The sequence below is a fragment of the Perognathus longimembris genome, chromosome 20, assembly GCF_023159225.1.
Source record: "Perognathus longimembris pacificus isolate PPM17 chromosome 20, ASM2315922v1, whole genome shotgun sequence".
Classification (NCBI taxonomy): domain Eukaryota; kingdom Metazoa; phylum Chordata; class Mammalia; order Rodentia; family Heteromyidae; genus Perognathus; species Perognathus longimembris.
This window is the reverse complement of record NC_063180.1, coordinates 25,937,005-25,952,671: the sequence shown is the minus strand read 5'-3', so window position 1 is coordinate 25,952,671 and position 15,667 is coordinate 25,937,005.

Sequence of the window (15,667 nt, the reverse complement as noted above, 5' to 3'; positions counted from 1 at the left end):
GTGACACAGCCAAATCAATGCATTAAGTTGCTGCGCTGCGCTCAAATGGCTGCAATGGTAAATCAAGGCCACGTGTCCTTTACCACAATTGTGTAAACCCTCACGTGTGCCAAATCTCATCTTTATCCTTCTCTCTCCTTGCTGGAGCCCAAGCCACCATGAAGGCACCATCTGCAGCTGCCTCTAATTTTGGCCATCAGCCGTACCCCCTCTGCAGGCTGGTGTGGTGTGGGGGGGGGGGGTGAGGGGGGTTCCTCATCTCTCACAACTTGCAGGCACCCTGAGGCCCGCCGCATCAGCCTGGCTGCTCTCCCTCCCTGCCCACTGACCAGTGGTTCTGCAAGGTGCTCGTGGGTGGCTAAGGCAGCACACCGCTAGAGTCTCCCACAAACCCTGGTTACTAGAATATCACTTCAAAGCTAAATCACCACAGCCACAGGTCTCCTGGCCCTGTCCTCTTCCCCCCTCTGTCCTCCACAGGGCCTGGCAGTGGCTTCCCTTCTGACAGTCACACCCCACCAGACACTCCTCATAATCCTCCAGACCCCCAAGCCATCCCATTGTCCGGCTTCAATTCCATTTTACAAAAGAAAGGACCCCCAAATCCTTCTGCCCGAGTCCCCCTCCTCCCCCTCCCACCCCCTACACAGCCAGTCTAGAAGTGGGGAACAGAGGTGTGAAGAGTGGAGGTGGTGGGCACCCAGTTTCTGCAGTTTGCAGGCCTCTCACCTCCTTGCCAAGGGAGAGGGCAAGACCATGCTGGTCCCAGAGCAGCCTTCCTCCTTAATTGTGCCCCCTAGACCTTTCTAGAACACCGATAGGACACAGAAAAGACAGAAAGACAGACAGACAGACAGACAAGGAAGCAAAGCTAAGTTGGCCAGAAAGACAGCTTCTTACCGGCTCTGGTCCTGGTCTTCGCACCGTTACAGCCCCAAGCACGGCTGTGGAGACCAAGGATAAAAGGCCGGGCCCGCCCTGGGATTGGCCCCTCCATGCGCGCTTCCCATTGGCCACCGATCTCAGGTGCGGGTGAAACTGTGCTCCCTTTGGCCGCTGCTCCTCAGGTGTGAGCCGGCTCCAAAACAGGGGGGCTGCTGCGGCCTGCGGGTCGTGCACAGCCAGCGGGAGAAGTTGGAAGGTGGATGGCCCTGGCCCCGAACTTCAGTCTTGCGTAGGGGAGGCTGAATTTCGACCCCGTCAGGTGGGGGGGGGGGCCAGGGCGGCCCTGGACTTCACTCATCGCCTGCTCTGGTTGGTGCGCGATTTGCATCCTCTCCCATCAGCTCTCTCCGATGCAAGTGGGATACTCGGTTACCACTGTAATTGCGAAGGAAGAGGCTCCCATGACAGCTTCGCTGCTTGATTGTGACTGTGCTGGGACCACAGGCATGGCTGTCTCAGGCGCACATCCAGGGAGCTGCGGCCACCAAGCCGAGGTGATTTCTTTTCTTTTTCTTTCTCTTTTTTTTTCTTTTTTTTTTTTGGCCAGTCCAGGGGCTTGAACTCAGGGCCTGAGCACTGTTCCTGGCTTCTTCCCGCTCAAGGCTAGCACTCTGCCACCTGAGCCACAGCGCCCCTTCTGGTGGTTTTCCATATATGTGGTGCTGGGGAATCGAACCCAGAGCTTCATGTGTAGGAGGCAAGCACTCTTGCCACTAGGCCATATTCCCAGCCCCCGAGGTGATTTCTTGATTGGATTGTGTGATTCAAGGCACAAGGCAACGCCCCCAGTCCGAAAGGAAATGCCACTCCATCACCAAGAACACATGCACGCATGCAACCACTGCAGATGAAGATTCGGGAAAGCAGAATCCCCACACACTGCTGGCGGGAATGTAAACTACGGTGCCCACCAGTATCCTTGGAAATCCGACACGAGTTTTCTCATAATATTAGAAGTGGGGCTTCCCGTGAGCCCGCCCTAGCACTGCTGGAAGGAAAGTCTCATGAGGTACTTGCTTGCCCATGTTTAGTGCAGCACTAGTCACAGTAGTAGCCCACCTATGTGGACAGCCTAGACACCCAACTCTCATGAAATTCGTTAAGAAAATGCAGGACCTCTACATAATGAAGTATTGCTCAGCCATAAAAGAAGAGTTCAACTATAACATTTGCCAGGAAAGCGGATGGAGCTGGAGATTATCGTGTTGAGTGAAGTATGCCCGGTTCGGACTGAGGGAGGTTGTAGTTTCTCTCACCTGTGGATATTAGACCTAAAAAAATTAAAATAGGTACAACCATACACAGGACCATATGCATTATATATGAGACAAATGTTATGTATATATGATAGATATGTATGCATGTTTCTAATTATGGAACCCTGAGGGACTGGAGACAGAGGAAAAGAGAATGTTAGAAGGGAAACCATACAGAAATGCTTTGCATCGTCTGTGAATGGAGATGGTAAAACCAAACCCACTGACAGCTGCTGAATAATGGCAGTAGTGATGGCAAGTGAGAGGGCAAGCTGTGTGTGCCCATGTAAAATAGCACAATTAAATCCCTTTGAACAATTAGCATGCACAGAAAATGAGTAACCGGAGTGTAAAACCAGTTGGAGGGGGAGGGTATTTTAGAGAGTGGGGAGGGTGAATAGAAAGACTGAAGGAGGGCAAATATAGCTGAGGGAGGAAGGGAGAGAGGGAGGGAGGGAGGGAGGAGAGAGAAGGGAGGGAGGGAGGAGGGAGGGAGGGAGGGAAAGAGTTCCTACCAAAGAGAGAGGGAAAGGAGAAACCTCAGAACAGTGAAGAAATCCCAGATGTGAAGCCAAAGCGGTCACTCCATGTTTTGCAATGGCCTCATGAGTCTGGTCCGGGTTTTCTCTGAATATTATATGAGGCATTCTGCTTCTACTTCCTTTGCACTACCAAAGGCCACTTCCTGCAAGCCACTTCCTGTGAACCACCAAAGGCACTTGAGTGCCAAGGGGAGAGGAGCTGAAGGAGGCGAGCATGGACTGGCTGTTGGGTCTCTGGGATTCAACTGGAGAACCCTTGTTCTGCTACTTATTTGCTTAGAGAAACCGAGAATGTTACTCACCTGTCTGAGCCTCATTTTTCCAGTTCCGGAAAAGAAATGCTCATCACCAGATTGACTAACATAATGGGAAAGAAGAGTTTATACCACTGTGTTAAGATATGGATTGGCAAGAAGTAACAAAATTAGATAAGAAGTCCCAGGTACCTTCACTCAGTTTTCCATTCAAGGTGACCTTGGGTGTAACTGTAATACCACACCATGACCAAAATAATTGACACTGGTAAAGTGGATATGTCTGCACCGTTTTTTCCCCATGTGTAAACCAGTGCAAGTCATTGCCACCAGAACTCTATCCTCACAAAGCCTACCCTGAGGTGACCCCTTCCACTTGCCCATCTCTGAATTTGTCTCATTGAGAATGTACCCAAAATGAAATGGTACAGCAGAGAATGTTTTATTGTTTTTTTTAAAAAAGTTATTAATTTACTTCATTGTTATTATAGAGGAGGTGTACAGAGGGATTACAATGACATGCGTCCGGTGATGAGAGTACATTTCCTTTTGTACAGTGTCCTCTGTTCCTTCCCTCTCTCCCAGTTCCTCCCTCTCTCCCTTCTCTACCCACGAGTTGTATAGTTCACTTTCATCAGTGTTCAGTGAGCTTCATTGCTACACTTTTTCACCCTTTTCCCCTCGAGTTCTGTACCCTTTCTCCAAAGATAGACACTTGAATACACTATGCATGAGAAAAAGAAGACAGACTCATAAGAAACTAAAAACTGAAAAAATAGCCTGGTGCTGGTAGCTCATGCCTGTAATCCTAGCTACTCAGAAGGCTGAGATCTGAGGGATGCAGTTCAAAGCCAGCCCAGGCAGAAAAACCCCCAAGAGACTCTTATCTCCAATAAACTACTCAAAAAGGCTGGAAGGGGGCTCTGTGGCTCAAGTGGAAGAGCACAGAGAGGCTCAGGGACAGTGCCCAGGTCCAAAGTTCAAGCCCCACAACTGACAAAAAAAAAGGAGTGGGGGGAAAGAGGTCTCTTGTTTCCATATCTTGGAGTTTGTTTCAGTATGCATATTATTTTATATAAATATGAAGAGGCATTTTGGCATTACAGCTTTGTGTTTCTCTCCTAAGAGTGTCCTCTTTTGTTCTCACTGTATCTAGAATTCTGTATAGTTTATCATTTCCCAGTGTATTTTAGATCTACCTTCTGCATATCAGGGAGAACATGTGCTATTTGTTTCTCTGAGCTTGGCGCACCTCACTTAACATGATTTGTTCTAGTTCCATCCATTTCCCTGCAAATGATGTTGTTTTATTGTTTCTAATGGCTGTGTAAAATTCCACTGTATACAGGTACCACATTTTTTTTGATCCATTCATCTGTTATGGGACATCTGGGCTGTTTCCATATCTTGACTAGTGCGAATAGTGTGGAGCAATAAATATGGATGTGCAGATGTCTTTATCATATCCTGGCTCACGACATTCATGGTTGATGCCTAGAAGTGGTATGGCTGGGTTGTAGGAAAGGTCTATGTCTAGTTTTCTAAGGAATCTCCAGACTGCTGTCCAGAGTGGTTGTACTAGTTTACATTCCCACCAGCAGTATGGTAGGGTTCCTCCCCCGGCCCCCACATCCCCACCAGCATTTGTTGTTGTTTGCATTCACAATGTTGACTGATCTTACTGGGGTGAGATGGAATCTCAGTTATTTTGATTTGCATTTCCTTTATGGCCAAGGATGATAAACATTTCTTCATGTGTTTCTTTGCCATTCTTACCTCTTCTGAGAAGTCTCTCCTTTAGTAATTGGTGTATTGAGTTTGGAAGGGGTTGGTTTCTTGAGCTCCTTGTATATATTGTATCTTAGGCCTTTATCTGATAAATTGCTTATAAAGATCTTTTTCCAGTTGGATGTCTTTCTAGTTTAGTAACTATGTTGTTGGCTATGCAGAAATTTTTAATTTTAATATAGTCCTTGAGACTCTATTTAAGAAGTTTCTATCTAGGGCTGGGGATATGGCCTAGTGGCAAGAGTGCTTGCCTTGTATACATGAGGCCCTGGGTTCGATTCCCCAGCACCACATATACAGAAAATGGCCAGAAGTGGCACTGTGGCTCAAGTGGCAGAGTGCTAGCCTTGAGCAAAAAGAAGCCAGGGACAGTGCTCAGGCCCTGAGTTCAAGGCCCAGGACTGGCCAAAAAAAAAGAAGTTTCTATCTATACCTATAAATTCTAATGTTTCTCCTACTCTCTCTTGCAGTAGTTTCAGAGCTTTCAGTCTGACATTGAGGTCTTTGACCCACTTTGAATTGATGTTAGTGCGTGGTGACAAGCAGAGATCCACTTTAGTTTTCTGCATGTGGCTGCCCAGTTTCCCCAACACAAATTGTTGAAGAGGCTATTTTTTTCCCACCGTAGGTCTTTGGCTCCCTTATCAAATATTAGATAACTGTTGAGTGTATGGTTTTATTTCTGGGTCTTCTAATCTAATCTATTGATCTTCAGGTCCATTTCTGTGCCGATACCAAGCTGTTTTTGTTATTATGGCTCTGTAGTAGAGTTTGAAGTCTGATACTGTGATACCTCCCACATTGCTTTTTTTGCCTAGAATTTGGCAATTCTTGGTCTTTGATTGTTCCATTTGAATTTCTGGATTGTTTTCCTTCACCTCAGTAAAGAAGATCATTGAGATTTTGATTAGGATTGCACTGAATTTGTATATCATTTTTTTAGCAGTGGGGCCATTTTCACAATATTGAGTCTACCTATCCATGAACATGGAAGGTCTTTCCATTTCCTAGTGTCCTATTTTATTTCTTTTAGATTTTTATAGTTTTTGCTATAAAGATCTTTTATATCTTTGGCTAGGTTGATTCCTAGGTTTGGGGGTGTTTTTTTTCAAGCTATTGCAAATGGGGTGTTTTCATTATTTCCCTTTCTGCTTGTGCATTGTTGGCATACAGAAAGGCTACTGGTTTGTGGGGGTTAATTTCATAGCTTCATACTTTGCTAAAGTGGTTGAGCCACTCTAGGAGCTTGGGGATGGGGTTTTTGTGGGTCCTTTGGGTATAAGATCATGTCATCTACAAATAGGGGTAGTTTGATTTCTTCTCTCCCTGTGCAGATCTCTTTTATGTCTTTTTCTTGCCTTATTGCTCTGGCTAGGAATTCCAGAACTATACTGAAGAGTGGAGAAAGTGGGAATCCTTGTCTTATTCCTGATTTTTAGGAGAAATTATTTTAGTTTTCCCCTATTCAGTATTATATTGGCTGTTGGTCTGTTATATGTAGTCTTTATTTTTTTAAGGAATGTTCCTTCTATTCTTAGCTTTCCGAAAGTTTTTAACATGAATGGATCTTGTGTTTTGTTAAAGGTTTTTTCTGCATCTGATGAGATGATCATATGGGGTCTTGTCTTTGGCTGTGTTGATGTGGTGAATTGCATTTATTGATTTGTGTATGTTAAATCAGCCTTGGATCTGTGGGATGAAGCCTACTTGGTCATAATGTATGATTTTCTGTTTCTGGATTCTGTTGGCTAGTATTTTATTGAAGAGCTTTACATCTGTGTGATTGCCTTGTTTAGCTAGTTTATATCTTGTTGGTTCAATTTAGGCAGTTTTATGTCTATAGAAATTTGTCCATTTCTGCTAGGTTTTCCTTCTTTTGTGAGTATAGATTTTGAAAGTAGTCCTTTATAATCATTTGAATTGCTTAGATGTTTGTTGTAATGTTTCCTGTGGCATCACTGATTTCACTGATTTGAATCTCATCTTTTCTTTGTCAGTCTTGCTAGTGGTCAGTCAATTTTATTAATTTTTTTTCCAAAGAACCAGTTTTTGTTTCATTGATTTTATGTATAGCTTTTTAAAGTCTCTATTTCATTAATTTCTTCCTTAATTGTTGCTCTCTCTCTCTCCATCTAGTAGTTTGGGGTTTGGTTTGTTCTTATTTTTCTAGCAGTTTTAGTTTCATCATGAGGTTATTTACCTGAGCTGTTTTTGTTTTCTTTATGTGAGCACTTAGAGCTATGAACGTTCTTCTCAGCACTGCTTTTGCTGTATCCCAGAGGTTTTGTTGTGATGTTTTCATTTTCGCTGGCTCATAAGAACTTTTTAATATCTTCCTTAATTTCCTCTTTGGCCCATATATTATTCAGTAGTGTGCTATTCAGCCTCCATGTATTTGAGTGTTTTCTGCAATATATGTTTTTTTTTCCCCAGTCATGGACCTTGGACTGAGGGTCTGAGCACTGTCCCTGGCTTCTTTTGCTCAAGGTTAGCGCTCTACCTCTCAAGCCACAGCTCTACTTCTGGCTTTTTCTGTTTATGTGGTTCAGAGGAATCGAACCCAGGGATTCATGCATGCAAGGTGAGCACTACCCTAAGCCCTTTTCCCAGCCCCTGCAACAGGTTTTGTTGTTGACATAGGTCAGATAGGATGCAAAGAGTTATCTTGATCAGCTTGTATTAACTTAGGTTCTTTGTGTGTCCCATGATATGATCAATTTTGGAGAATGTTCCCTGGGCTGCTGAGAATACTGTGAAATGGGTCATTATTGGGAGAAATATTCTGAAGTTATCTGTTAAATCCATTTGGGCTATGGTATCATTTAATTCAGATGCTTTTTTGCTTATCTTTTGTTTGTGACCTGTCCTTTGGCAAGAGTGGAGTATTAAAATCTACCACCATTATTGTGTCGGGGTCTATCATATTCTGTAAGTCTTAGAGTATTTGTTTAATATATTTAGGTGCTCCATTGTTTGATGTATAAATACTGACCACTGTGATTTTCTCTTCATGGATCATTCCCTTTATTACTATATAATGACCTTCCTTGTCTCTTTGTACTGATTTTAATGTAAAATCTATTTTGTCAAATACCTATATGGCTATTCCTGTCTTCTTGTAGGATGCATTTGGATGAAAGATCTTTTTCCATACTTTCATTAGGAATTTGCTTTTATCCTTGACTGTGAGATGGCTCTTTTGGAGACAACAAATGGATGGGACTTATGTTTTGATCCAATCTGCTGCTCTGTGTCTTTTGATTGGGGAATTGAGTCCATTAAAGTTTAAGGTTATAATGGAGAGATGTATTGTTTTTACTGCCATTTTCTTTTTTTCTTTTTTGTCAGTCCTGGGGCTTGAACTCAGGGCCTGAGCACTGTCCCTGGCTTCTTTTTGCTCAAGGGTAGCACTCTAGCACTTGAGCCACAGAGCCACTTCTGGCTTTTTCTGTATATGTAGTGCTGAGGAATCGAACCCAGGGTTTCAGTGTATGTGAGGCAAGTGCTCTACCACTAAGCCACATTCCCAGCCCCCCTGCCATTTTCTTGATTTCCTGTATTTTGTTTCATTCCTGTTCCTGTGCTTACTAGTCTTCTAGTGGTTTTTATCTAATGTGTTTCCTTGACTTTGTTTTCCTCAGATCGTATGCTTCCCTAAATGCTGACTTAGTGCTGTTTTGTTGTTGTTCTAATTCCTCTGTTTTATCCTCAACTCCGGATACTCTGTTTTCTATTTCACTTTTTCTGTAGGCATTCAACTATGGTTTTTTTTTTTTTTGTTGTTGTTGTTGTTTTTTGGCCAGTCCTAGGCCGTGAACTCAGGGCCTGAGCACTGTCCCTGGCTTCTTTTTTGCTCAAGGCTAGCACTCTGCCACTTGAGCCACAGCGCCACTTCTGGCCATTTTCTGTATATGTGGTGCTGAGGAATCGAACCCAGGGCCTCATGTATACGAGGCAAGCACTCTTGCCACTAGGCCATATTCCCAGCCCACTCAACTATGTTTTGTAGTAGAGAAACTGAGCCTTTTATACTTCTAAGGTCTTTGTTGAAGTCAGTTCCCCTGGTGTTCATCTTTATTTTTTGCCAGTCCTGGGGCTTGAACTCAGGCCTGAGCCTGAGCACTGTCCCTGAACTCCTTTTGCTCAAGGCTAGTACTCTACCACTTGAGCCACAGTACCACTTCTGGCTTTTTCTATTTATGTGGTACTGAGGAATTGGACCCAGGGCTTCATACATGCTAGGCAAGCACTCTACCACTAAGCCACATTCCTAGCCCCTAAATTCATCTTTTTTTTGGCCAGTCCTGGGCCTTGGACTCAGGGCCTGAGCACTGTCCCTGGCTTCTTCCCGCTCAAGGCTAGCACTCTGCCACTTGAGCCACAGCGCCGCTTCTGGCCGTTTTCTGTATATGTGGTGCTGGGGAATCGAACCTAGGGCCTCGTGTATCCGAGGCAGGCACTCTTGCCACTAGGCTATATCCCCAGCCCCCTAAATTCATCTTTTAATGGGGTGTGTGTCTGTTTTTCTCTACCTTTTGAGATGACTATGTTCTTTGTCATTTTCTCTTTGCATTCTTCTATTTGTTTTTGGATATCCCCTTTTGTCAGCCAATTCTCTCATCATTTCTTTGATGGTTCTTTGTCCTCCATCTCTTCTCCTTCAGTCTCACAGGGGACCTTCCATGGTATTTTGTTGTTTTAGCCAGAGAAATCCTGTGGGGCCTAGCCACGTTGTTACAGATGTCAATAAATTTTCCTTGTCAAAAATGATTAAATTAATGGGTGATAATTCTTAGCAGTGTATCTACCCCAGGGTGACACAGTGGCCATAAAATGTCATAGATTACATCCCATGAAACTATCTCAGATGGCAACTCCTGTTAGTGTGGGCATTACACTCAGCTTCTTATGAACTAGGAAAGGTACCCTGCCACTGCAAGGCTGACCCAAGGCAGGAACACAGACACCTTTGCTCCTTTATGTGCTGGCCTTAACCATGGCTCTGTCTGGGGTTCAGGAACAAGAAGATTACAGGGGGAGCAGCATGAGAGGATAGTATAGAATGGAAATGGATGGATGGATGGATAGATAGATAGATAGATAGATAGATAGATAGATAGATAGATAGATAGATAGATAGAATAAAAAAGGGAAAGGGGGAGGTCAATTTTCAAACACATTTCCATGTCTTGTCCTTTGAGTTAATGTTGAAAATCAATCTTCTAGCATGGCAGGAACCCCCTCCATATCTCTTCAACCATTTCTCATCAGTGGTACATTGATGACAAAGCTAGCTTTGGGATTTCTGGCTATGAAGTAGCTGGACATCTTGGTATCCTGCATGACTTGGAAGGAACTGTTCCAGGCAACTGATTCAGGTTCTTCTGGCTTCACTGATTTACCAAGAAAGTCATATTGACTGTATGAAAGGCAACTTCCACATAAGATAATTTTCAGTGAGTCTTTTCTTACATGGACCCTAAGATGAGCTCAGATCAAAAGTCACAGATACGAAGTTGGAGGGCTTTCAATTAGTTTATAGCACTCAGCAAAAGCACCTTTTAAGTGAGCTCTTACATCTCCATGTTTCTCTCACCTGAGTAGAAACTAAATGAGAAGCTGACATCAGGTGTCTTGTAAGGCTAAGGCCTCTGCTTCACACCTTGGCCTCAGGCAAGGGGAGAACACATTTTTGGCTGTGTTGTCTGGTCCAGGGGATGTAGGAAACTTCTGTAAAGAAAAGGCTTGGTGAGTTTCTATACCTCTGTCCATGGACACCCCTAATGTGAACCCTGACCCTGACAGAATCGAAACAACGTCACTCCACATACCTCACTCACCCTGGAGAAACTTCAAAAGCCTAAAGACAAAATTTCATTAGGGAATCTGATGGAAAAATAATCAAAAGAAGAGGTTTCCTTCACCCCTAACTAGATACAGAGAGATACAGGGGAGGCAGGGGTAGAGAGAAATTCCAGCAATGCCTTCAAAAGTTCCCTTACCCTGCTGTCCCATGAATGGGTGACTGAGTGGCTGATGTATTAATGGCCCCTAGCTGGCAAGTTGGAAGATAAGAGCTTCCTCCTCATGCTGAACATCGCCTATGGGTTGTAGGTGCAAAGCTCCCATAGCAACTTGGGAGACAAGCATGTTTGTTCCAGGAACAGCTTGGTTCCAAGGCAATCACAAGCTGCAGCCATCTGCTCCCAGGATACACACTGGTGCTGTATTAAAGCCAGGTGTTCCTGGAAATATTAAAAGAAAAAGAAAAAAGTTACTGATTAAGAGCCTTTGATGGCTGAAGTTTTTCTTGTCCCCTTTTTGTGAGAAATTTAGCTATTGTCACTAATTATTTAGAGAGTAAAGTGCAAGGAAACACAGCAAAAAATCGATTCCCTGATAATAAGTTAAACTGTTCCATGGCTTCAAGGAAAGGGGCACAAGCTGTGGCATTAATAATGGTGAAAGGCGAAGACACGGGCCACAGATAGTCTGAGAGACCATCACTGTGTGAGGATTAGGACTGAGCAAAGCAAGGTGGACTTTTTAACTGGGTCTATAGAAAGAACTTGTGGTTCACCCCTGTAATCCTAGTTACTCGGGAGACTGAAGATCCAAGTGTGAAGCCAGCCCGCCAGCCCAAGGAGGAAAGTCCATGGAACTCTTACCTTCAATTAACCACCAAAAAAGCTAGAAGTGTAGGTATGTCTCAAGTGGTAGAGCACCAGTCTTGAGTGAAAAAGCTAAGGGACAGGGCCCAATCCCTGAGTTCAAGCCTCAGTACCAGTATAAGAAAAAAAAAGGGGGGGTGGGAGAGAGAGAGAGAGAGAGAGAGAGAGAGAGAGAGAGAGCTGACTCAGACGTGATAGAGAAATCAACCTACACACATGGGGACAACTAGTCTTAAGCCAAGGCATTAAGAATATGCAAGGGACAGAGAGGGAGTACAGCTCTCCAGTAAATATGTTTAGAAACTTAATAGTCACTGTCAAAAGATGAAATTACAATATGCAAGGGACAGAGAGGGAGTACAGCTCTCCAGTAAATATGTTTAGAAACTTAATAGTCACTGTCAAAAGATGAAATTGGGCCTTTATGTTGTACAATGCCCCAAAGCCAACTCAATATAGATTAAATCTTTAAATACACAAAACAAAAAACATCAAAGAATATAGAGTGGGGGAAAAAAACTACCTCTTGGGGCTGGGGATATGGCCTAGTGGCAAGAGTGCTTGCCTCGTATACATGAAGCCCTCGGTTCGATTCCCCAGCACCACATATACAGAAAATGGCCAGAAGTGGCGCTGTGGCTCAAGTGGCAGAGTGCTAGCCTTGAGCAAAAAGAAGCCAGGGACAGTGCTCAGGCCCTGAGTTCAAGGCCCAGGACTGGCAGAAAAAAAACAACTACCTCTTAAAATCAGTCTTGACCATCATTGGTAGGCCCAAATCGAGACACTTGGATGATCCAAGAACAGACCCTTTTGTCCCCTCGGTATACCTCCAAAAGTCAAGGCACAGGCGCAAAAATAAACAAGTAGGGTCCGCAGCAAGCTAAGAAGTTTCTGCACAGCAAAAGAAACAAACTAACAAAATGGAAAGACAACCCACACAATGTGGCATTGTCTTGTAGGAAATTAGTACTTGAAATACATAAAGCAGTAGTATAAACTGAAGGGGAGGGGAACTTGCCTTAAAAAAAAAATCTCTAGGGCTCAGGGGGAGGCTCAAATGCACCTACCCAGCAAGGATAATGCCCTGAATTCAAACCTCAGTGCAGGGGGGTGAAAACAGTGCCAAAGGCATCTGAATCTGATTGGGTTATGGAAAGGCAGGCTGTGGGCCCTAGTGGGAGCCACTAAAGGCCAGTGGAGGCAAAGCAGCTGGAGGGAGAAGCAGCATGAAAACCTGAACAGAACCCAGGGGAGGAGAAGGGAACGCGATCTTCTGGAACTTCCTTCTCACTTCTCAGACCACTGTGGAGGATGAGGACAAGGTCTGGGGCAGGGGCGGGGGGGCGGGGGGGAGGGCAAGTTGTTCAGCAAATGTGTGAAGCCAGCTCTGGGCAGCCAATACACTTAAGGGAACAGAACTACCGTCACCACAGAAGGCTCTGCTACTTGAGTCCTAGAACTTGCCAAGCAAGTGTTTGCATCTTCCACTTGAGCCAGGACCCCAGCCCCAGAACACCAACTTTCAGTATCCAGGCTGGAGAAGTGACCGAGTCACTTCAGAGGTGGGCCAGCTCAGCCATGCGGTGAGATGCTCTTGTACCTCTAAGATTTCTGCTGCACCCTGTTCCAGGCTTTCCAAATTGGGGGGGGGGGGGGGGGCTGAAGAGCTATAGGCCTAGGGCAGCAGTGTCCAGCAGAAATACAACACAATCTCCACCTACAGCCTTGCTAATCTAATTATTTCAGTTGCTGTAATATTGAACACACACAAATATACACAGTACTCCAATCTGTAATCAGTTTAACCATGTTAGTGAAATAGTTCTTCAAAACCAGGGGTTGGGGGGTTCCTTTTACAGGTACTCAGCAGCTCCATGTATGTAAGGGTCACCATATATGACGGCCTGCCTATAGACAGCTTTTGCCCTCCTCCCCCAGTTTAAAGTTGGTCTTTTCCCAGCACAGTGGCTCATGCCTGTAATCCCAGCTTCTCAGGAGGCTGTAGGCATTAGGATCGACACAAGGACATCCCCAGGCAAAACAAAAGATCCTATCTGAAAAATAAGTAAAGGGGGGAGGCTGAAGGCAGGGCACAAGTGGTAGAGTACCTACCTACCTAGGAAGCAGGAGGCCCTGATTTCAAACCCCAAGACTATTAAAAAAACAAAAACCATGCGGTGCCCTTCACTCCAACTGGCATTTCAAGTTTTCAGGCATTCAAGGTCATGAGTCATTCGCATACACCGTCTCCTCATAACCCAGTAGCAGAGATTGCAGTTCAGCACAGTGTTGCCACTGCACGGAAAGATGGCATGTCCTGGGGCCTAGGGATGTCCCACTCACAGGAACTCCCAGACACCCACCTTGGTTGTGCATACCAAAAGTACATGCAGCTGTTCTGTCTGCTGGAATTATCTAGAACACCCTGGGTACCTGAACTGTGCCTATGTCTGTGGCCTGCAGGGCCTAGACTCGCTGCAGAAAGAGCCTCAAGGGAAGGGGTTCTTGTGTCCCTGTTGCTCTGAGGTCTCTAAGGAAGACATCAAAACCACCTTTACATTCAGGAATGCAGCTCCCATGGTCAAAGAACTAGTACCCCACCTGGAAGAGATGCTGCATCTGAACCCCAGGATAAGGAGGTTCCAATGTAAGGATCTGTAGGTCTTACCCAAACCCAGAAAGAGTCCTGGGGGAGGGAGACCTGTTAACTGTATTAGCTAAAGCTGGGCACCTTCTTTTCTTCTGGTCCTGAGGCTTGACCTCAGGTCTGGGCATTGTCCCAGAACTTTTTGCTCAAGGCTAGTGCCGTATCACTTGAGCCACAGCTCCACTTCTGGCGTTTTTGCTGGTGAATTGGAGATAAGAGTCTCTTGGAAGCCAGGTGCCAGTGGCTCACATGCTTGTAATCCTAGCTACTTAGGAGGCTGAGATCTCAGGATCATGTTCAAAGCCAGCTTGGGCAGAAAAGTCCCTGTGAGACTCTTATCTCCAATAAGCTATGCAAAAAAGCTAGAAGTGGCACTGTGGCTCAAGTGATAGAGGCTTGGGAATAGCATCCAAACCCTGAGTTCAAGCTCCAGGACTGGCAAGGAAGGAAGGAAGGAAGGAAGGAAGGAAGGAAGGAAGGAAGGAAGGAAGGAAGGAAGGAAAAACCCTGCACCCACTGAGTATGACCCCAGTCTAGCAGTGAGAGCCAGGTAAGACCCAGCCTACTGGCCCACACCTGTAATCTACCAGGTCCTCAGAATATAGAGATCAGGAGTATTGTTCATGTCCATCACATCCACCAAGTCATCTCAGTCTACAGGTGACCAGCTTTCAGTCTACAGCAAAGTATTCTTTTCTTAGAAACCTCCCTATTACTATTACCAAAAAGAAAAAAAATCTATAGTCAAATAGTAAAGTAAAAAAGCAAAAGCTCAAGTACGAGTAAGAAAGATATTTTTGTTATAATTATTTTCATTCTACATATAAAGTTTGGCCTAATCGGAAAGACCAAGTTTTTCCAGAAAGATTCTACATTTGGATTTGAGCTCAAGGCGCCCTCAGGCAGTGTTCTTCTGAGCACCGCCTTCTCTCCACAGTGGATGTGACCTTGGATGTGGACACAGCCAACTCCTAATCTCTTGGTCTCTGATACCCTCTGGAGTGTCCATTGTCGGAAGGAAAGCACTGAGAGATTACATATTGTGTCTGTGCTGGCCAGCATTCCTGGGAGGCGGGCATGGGAACTAGCCAAGAATGGGATCTGGGCGTGTGCAGGGAATCTGTGGGCAGAGGCAGTGCGTTCACACTGAGGAGCAGGACTTCCGGGCTGAGTCTGAGGAGGAGACCATGTGTGCTGCTGGCACCAAGCCCGTGACCCCTCCACCCCCAGGTGAATGCCAGCTGGGGCTGGGGCTTTTCCTGGACATGAAGCGCTTTTTTCTTCCGTGATGTCAGGGATGGACGCCCTGTCTTCACATTCACCAACATTCCTGTGGCCAAGCCACTGTGACCCTTTCTTACATGCCCACCACCAAGCCAGGGGGAGCAGGCCTCACTGACCAGATGTCCAGTGGTGAACTCGGGCATCTGAAACCCTCCAGTTCCTCCCGGACGAGGCAAATAACCCTTTGAACATGGAAATATCTGTGGGATCCTGCTGTGCCCCAAAGCACAGCCAAGACCCTTCCAGCACCTGGTGTGAGGGCTTTGGGGAAGATGAGGCC